The sequence below is a fragment of the Notamacropus eugenii genome, chromosome 2, assembly GCF_028372415.1.
Source record: "Notamacropus eugenii isolate mMacEug1 chromosome 2, mMacEug1.pri_v2, whole genome shotgun sequence".
Lineage (NCBI taxonomy): Eukaryota > Metazoa > Chordata > Mammalia > Diprotodontia > Macropodidae > Notamacropus > Notamacropus eugenii.
Genome location: NC_092873.1, coordinates 376450484 through 376456396, shown reverse-complemented (window position 1 = coordinate 376456396; position 5913 = coordinate 376450484). Strand labels below are relative to the sequence as shown.

The following is a 5913-nucleotide window of genomic DNA, read 5'->3' as shown; positions in this document are numbered from 1 at the left end:
ATTCACCCAGGGTCGCACAGATAATAAATGTCTGAGGTTGAATTTGAACTCAGGTCTTCCTGACCTTTTAAGCCCAATGCTCTAACCACTGTGCAACCTAGTTACCCTTAAGGTTTGCAAAATGCTAAGTATAGTTTCTCACTTGATCCTTACCACAACCCTGCAAAATAGTTCTCATCCTCATTTACAAATGAAAAAAATGAGGTTCAGAGAGAGCATTAAGTGACTTGTCTAAGATTGCCCATCTAATAAGGAATGGCCTGCAATAGGATCTGAATCCAGCACTTTCTGAATCCTAGTCTATTGCTTTATCCTCTATGTCACATGCACTGCTTCTTGTAAGACACAGTCACCAGCCTCAAAGAAGTCACAGTCTAGTCATTTAGGTATTAAGGCATGTACACAATTAAATTCAATACAGGGTGGAATGATGCAATGATAATAGCTAGCATTATGTAGCACTTTAAGGTTTGCAAAACATCTTACAAATATGATCTCATTTGAATATCAAAACAATCCAGGGAGGTAGGTGCATTTTTACAGATGAGGAAATGGAGGCAATGGAGGTTAAGTGACTTGCCTAGGGTTATATAGCTAATAACTGTTTTGCTGGATTTGAACTCAGATCCATCCTGACTCTAGGTCTAGGGTTCTATCTACTGCATCATCTAGCTGGCTCTCAAGAGATTTAAGAGAAGGACATACTCCTCAGGGTATGTGAAAAGCAGAGAATCAGAGAAAGCATCCTCTAGGAGGTAGCTTTGAAGCTGGGTTCTGAAGGATTTCTGTAATCAATGGTTAAAGACTTGGGAAAGGCCATTTCAAATATAGGGCACTGAGTGTGAAAAAGATGGAGATAGGAACACTTATTGCATGTTTACATAAGGTGATAGAATCATAAAATCTCCAAGTTCAAAGGGATCTCTGTGCTTAAGACTTGCAAAGCTTTAACATATGATCCTTACAACAACCCTAGGATGCTGGTGATATTATTATCCCCATGTTATAGATTTGGAAACTGAGGTAGGCAAATATTAAGTAATTTGCCAAAGTCACACAACTAGTAAGTTGCGAGAGATAAGATTCAAACTCAGTACTCTATCCACTGTGCCACCAATAGCCAATACAAACATCTACTCTGGTGCCTCATTTTGCAGAAGTGCACCTGGGTTCTTGAGCACTACAGCAGGTCCTACCACACTTCAAAGGTTTTAAGTACAGACCTGGTGCCGGACCATGGGTCTGACATCCCAGGACCAGTCTACATAACTGTGGTGAGGTTTTTAACTAAGTCAAATCTGTGGTAATGAATTTTCTTCTTAGCTATCTCATACATTACCTGATACACACTGGAGCAAATAGATTAATCAATCAACCAACAAGCTTTTATTAAGTACTTTTTCCAAGACAAGCACTGTACAAAAGTACTTAGGATACAAAGAAAAGCAAAAAACACAAAAACAGTCTCTGTCCTCAAGGACAATACATTTTAATGGGGGAGACAACTAGGTACATACATGATACACACAAAGAATATGAACGGCAATTTGGGAGGAGAAGGCATTAGCACCTGGGGAGGACTGGGAAAGGGCTCCTGCAGAAGGGGATATTTGAATTGAGTCTTGAAGGAAGCCAAGGTGGAAGCAAGTAGACAGAACATTCCAGGTGCTGTTGTTTAATCATTTCCAGTCATGTCCAATTTTTTTGTGACCCCTTTTAGGGTTTTCTTGGCAAAGATACTAGAGTGGTTTGCCATTTCCTTCTCTAGCTCATTTTACATATGAGGAAACAGAGGTAAACAGGGTTAAGTGACTTGCCCAGGGTCACACAGCTAGTAAGTGTCTGAGGCCAGAATTGAACTCAGGAAGATGAGTCTTTCTGACTTCAGGTCCATTGTTGTATCTACTATGCCACCTGTGCATTCTAGATATAGGGGATAGTCAATACTAAAGGTATAAAAACAGGAAACAGAATGTCAGATTCAAGGTCAGTAGCTTAGATTACAGTTCATGGAGATAAGAAAGAGGTAAGGGGAAAGGTGGAAAGGTAAAAAGGGACCAGTTTCCGTAGAACTTCAAATGCCAAACAGGAATTTTTGTTTCTTCCTGAAGTTAATAAAGAGCCCCTGGAGGTCAGTGAATAGGTCAGACATATGCTTTTAGAAAAACACCTTTGAAGTGAGTGGAGGCTGGATTGGAATGGAAAGAAGGTGGAAACAGGAAGATTAACTGGGAGACAATAGCAATAATCCAGGTGTTTTAGGGACTAAACTAAGGTATAAACTTTATGAGTGGAGAAAACAAGATAGATAGATAGATAGATAGATAGATAGATAGATAGATAGATAGATAGATAGATAGATAGATAGATGATAGATAGATAGATAATCAATAGATGGATGGATTGATGGGTGTGATAGATATGTGTGTGTTGTCATTGTTGTTGTGAAAGTAGAAATAACAAGATTTGACAACAAATTGAATTGTGGAATAAGTGAGAGTGAAAAGCTGAGGGATACATATTGCTTCGAGAAAAATAGGTCCTGTTCTTTGACTTCCAGACTCAGTACCTAACTCAGGGCAGCAACCTAGCAGTGGAGAGCTGAGTGGGAAGATAAAGATAATTATTACCAGCATTTATATAGTGTTTATATAGGCTTGCAAAGTGCTTTGCAAAAATTATCTCATTGGCAGTGAGAACTAGCTTTTATGGAGAGCAAATGACCAACCAAGAATCAGATAGTCCTATGAAGAAATTTTATTGGTCCACAGAGGAAGCTGCAGGGCTGGAAGATGTATCCTAGGGAAGGTTTCAGAGAAGTACAGGGGATGAAGCTGAGTTGGATTCCAGGAGAACAGAGTGGAATGAATCCCCTGGAGGAGAGCTTTGGGCACCTCACTGGAACCTCTTAGCATCTCAAGCCTAAAGAGTAAGGAAGAGGATTAAAGAAAGAGAACTGATAAAAGAAGAGAAGTCGTGGGCTGGGGGAAGATCGTTGGCCTCATTCCTTCAATACCAGGCTTGTGGGCTGAGAGGATTGAGTCAGCAGCAGCCCCAGTAGCTGCCACCACACTCCCCACATGCCTCAGACTTCCGACTCCACCCACTGCCACTGTCACCACAGTCAGAGCTGTGGGGGCGGCGTCTGATGGATTTCCTCCTCCACTGGGAAAATGGGCTGTATGGTCCTCCAGAGCAGGAACTGCAGCATCCTTCAGAGTTAGAGCTGCAGCAGGAAGAAACTGGAGCAGGAACCTGGACAGGGCACTTGGGAACACACTCAGGGGTCTGACCTTTAGGAGGGGGATGGTACGGCTGCTGGTTTTGTTGTCTGGACATCTCTGCACAAGTTCACCAAACCTGATAGAGAATCGAATGGTAGATTAGATGCATGAGCTCCCTGCTATAATTTCATAGAAGACTCAGCCCCTGAAACTGGAAGCTTATGAAAACTTCCATGGTCAGAGCTAAAATCTGCCACAAGGGCATGGAAACTGACCAGCTGACATCCTGCGATCAGGTGACTGCTGGGGGACTCTAAGATTTTCTTTCTCTCAACTCTTTGTTTTCTGAATAGGAAATATCCAGATAATGTCTTCCTATGGTGGTTTCCAAATCAATCCCTTTTTAAAAAAGCTTTCTTTCCCATGTCCTAGAAAAATATTAAAATTCCACACATCCTTATTAGGTATTCATATCTATGGTAAAGAATAGTCAAGGAAATTATGTGAGTATGCCTCATAAAATAGCTAACATTTATATAGTATTTCCTCTGTACTAAGTGCTTTACAATTATTATCTTATTTGAATCTCACAACAACTTTAGGAGGTAGGTGCTATTATTAAATCCTCATTTTACAGATGAGGAAACTGAGGCAAAGAGGATCCACAGCTCCAGGATCACACAGCTAGGATGTGTCTGAGGCTAGATTTGAACTCAGGAAGATGAATCTTCCTGACTGTAGGCCCAGCACTGTATCCACTGCCCCACCTAGCTGCCCTGGAACTGATATCAGTTCACTGATAATTCCAGTCTCAGGTCTTCCTGATCCCTCCAGCCCCCCAGGCCTGGTACACTATCCACTGTGCCAACTAGCTGCCTCACATGTATTTCTGTACAAGTGTGTATATGGGGCTGAGATAAAAGGAAGGAAAGAAAAAAACTAAGCATTTTATAGTGTCTACTCTGCTTCAGGCACTGAGCTAAGCTCTTTACAAAATCTTATTTAATCCTCACAACAAGTCTAATTAGGGACAGGGACTCTTAGGGTCAGGAAATGCCTAAATCATGACAATTGCTACATCTGCACCCAATAATAAGTGCTTAATAAATGCTTTTTTATTCATTTGTCCATCCATCCATCCGATTCTGATTCCTTCCCACTCCCACAGTCCTTTCTCCTCCTCTTCTTGCCCCACACACCCTTGCTTACTATCATGGTTTCTTCTTGTTTCCCTCTGACCAGATGCCTCCTCCCAGCTCCTCTATGAAGAACAGGGACCACTGAGAAGTCTCCATTCCTCAGCTCAGAGCTCCAGCCCTTCCACCATGGACCCTTGCTAGATACTCACCTGACTCAGCGGTAGTAACTGAAGAAAGGTTGACCTAGGACTTTAAATGGGAAGCCCTTTTATCATATTATAGGCTCTGCCCCTTGGCTCTGAAGCACAGCCCATATATCCTGGGTAGCTTCATTCACAACCTGCCCTATGAGGATGACACATCCCCAAACATTCCCCTCCTGGAAGCCTCCAACATTGACCTCCTAACCTACAGGGAGGCCTGATCTAAAGGTTGAAGGTTACAGTTGATGGAAGAGGTGGAAGGAACCTGGGAGTATGATGAAAAAGAAACAGGAAAGTTCTCAGCTATCCAGAGATGCTCCTGGCCCTTAAATTCTCCTCTAAGAGATTCTTGTCTTTGGTCTATGCCTTAGAAAAAAGATCCTCAAACATTAATCCCTTAGGGATTACCTTGTTGATTCATAAATGAAGAAACAACGTTGGCACTTCAATTACTCCTCTGTCAGGCAGAACATTGGACTGAATGATAGCTAAGGTTCCCGATGATGGCCTGGGTCAAGTGGGAAGGGACACAAAGTATATGTCCAGACTCCAGTTCTACATAATGGACAGGGCCCAACGGAGTATTGGGACCAGGCTGGTTATAAACTGTAAAGACAGTAGAGCGAATACTCTGAAGCAAGAATCATCCGCTAGGTAGGGCCCTGAAAAGCCAATGGAATTATGATAGAGAGCATGAGGTACTGAGAAGGTATAGAGTTACCACGCTGGAGGAACTAAACCTTTATAAGAGTGGGAGGAAGAAGTCCAAAGCAATCTTTGAACAACCTTACCTATGCCTACCAGTACTGTCTCACCTGGAAAAAAATGGACAGCAGACAGAAGTATCAAGAGACAGATGTAGATACCTTGAAGAAGAAGAAAAAATATAGAACAAGACATCAATTTGGACATATCAGTCAATCAACAAACATTTGTTGAATACTTGCTGTCATCATTGTTTAGTAGACTCTCTGTGACCCCTTTTGGGGGTTTTCTTGGCAGAAATACTGGAGTGGTTTGCCATTTCCTTCAGCTACTTTCATGAGTCTTCCTGATTCCAAGCCAAGTGCTCTACCCACTGCACCACCTAGCTGCCCTATTAAGCCTTGTGCTAAGAACTAGGAATAAAAAAAAAAAAAACAGGTCAAAGAACTCTTAAAGAGCTTTCCTTCTAACATATACACAGAAAATGAGTAAATAGCAATTGTTTCTGTTTTGGACAGAAACCCTGAGGGGCATCCCCTCCCAGATTGATGTTGGTTTTTTTTACTACATAAGAGGCCATTCCTCATTTCTCACCTGGCCTTAATCACTGAATGGGCGTTGCCTCAGACAAGCTGAGACTTG

General features: G+C 42.0%; 1 long non-coding RNA gene across 2 annotated transcripts; it reads right to left on the bottom strand.

Annotated features, from left to right (window-relative positions):
• Window positions 1–1367: 1367 nt before the first annotated feature.
• On the bottom strand, window positions 1368–4650 carry LOC140524055 (uncharacterized). Of its 2 annotated transcripts, none has more exons than XR_011973551.1 (2): window positions 4573–4650; window positions 1368–3360 (listed from the first exon to the last, which is right to left on the bottom strand). It is a non-coding gene; the product is annotated as an uncharacterized lncRNA (long non-coding RNA). The 2 variants fall into 2 exon arrangements; XR_011973552.1 differs by lacking the exon at window positions 4573–4650 and adding an exon at window positions 4434–4566.
• Between the last annotated feature and the right edge of the window lie 1263 nt (window positions 4651–5913).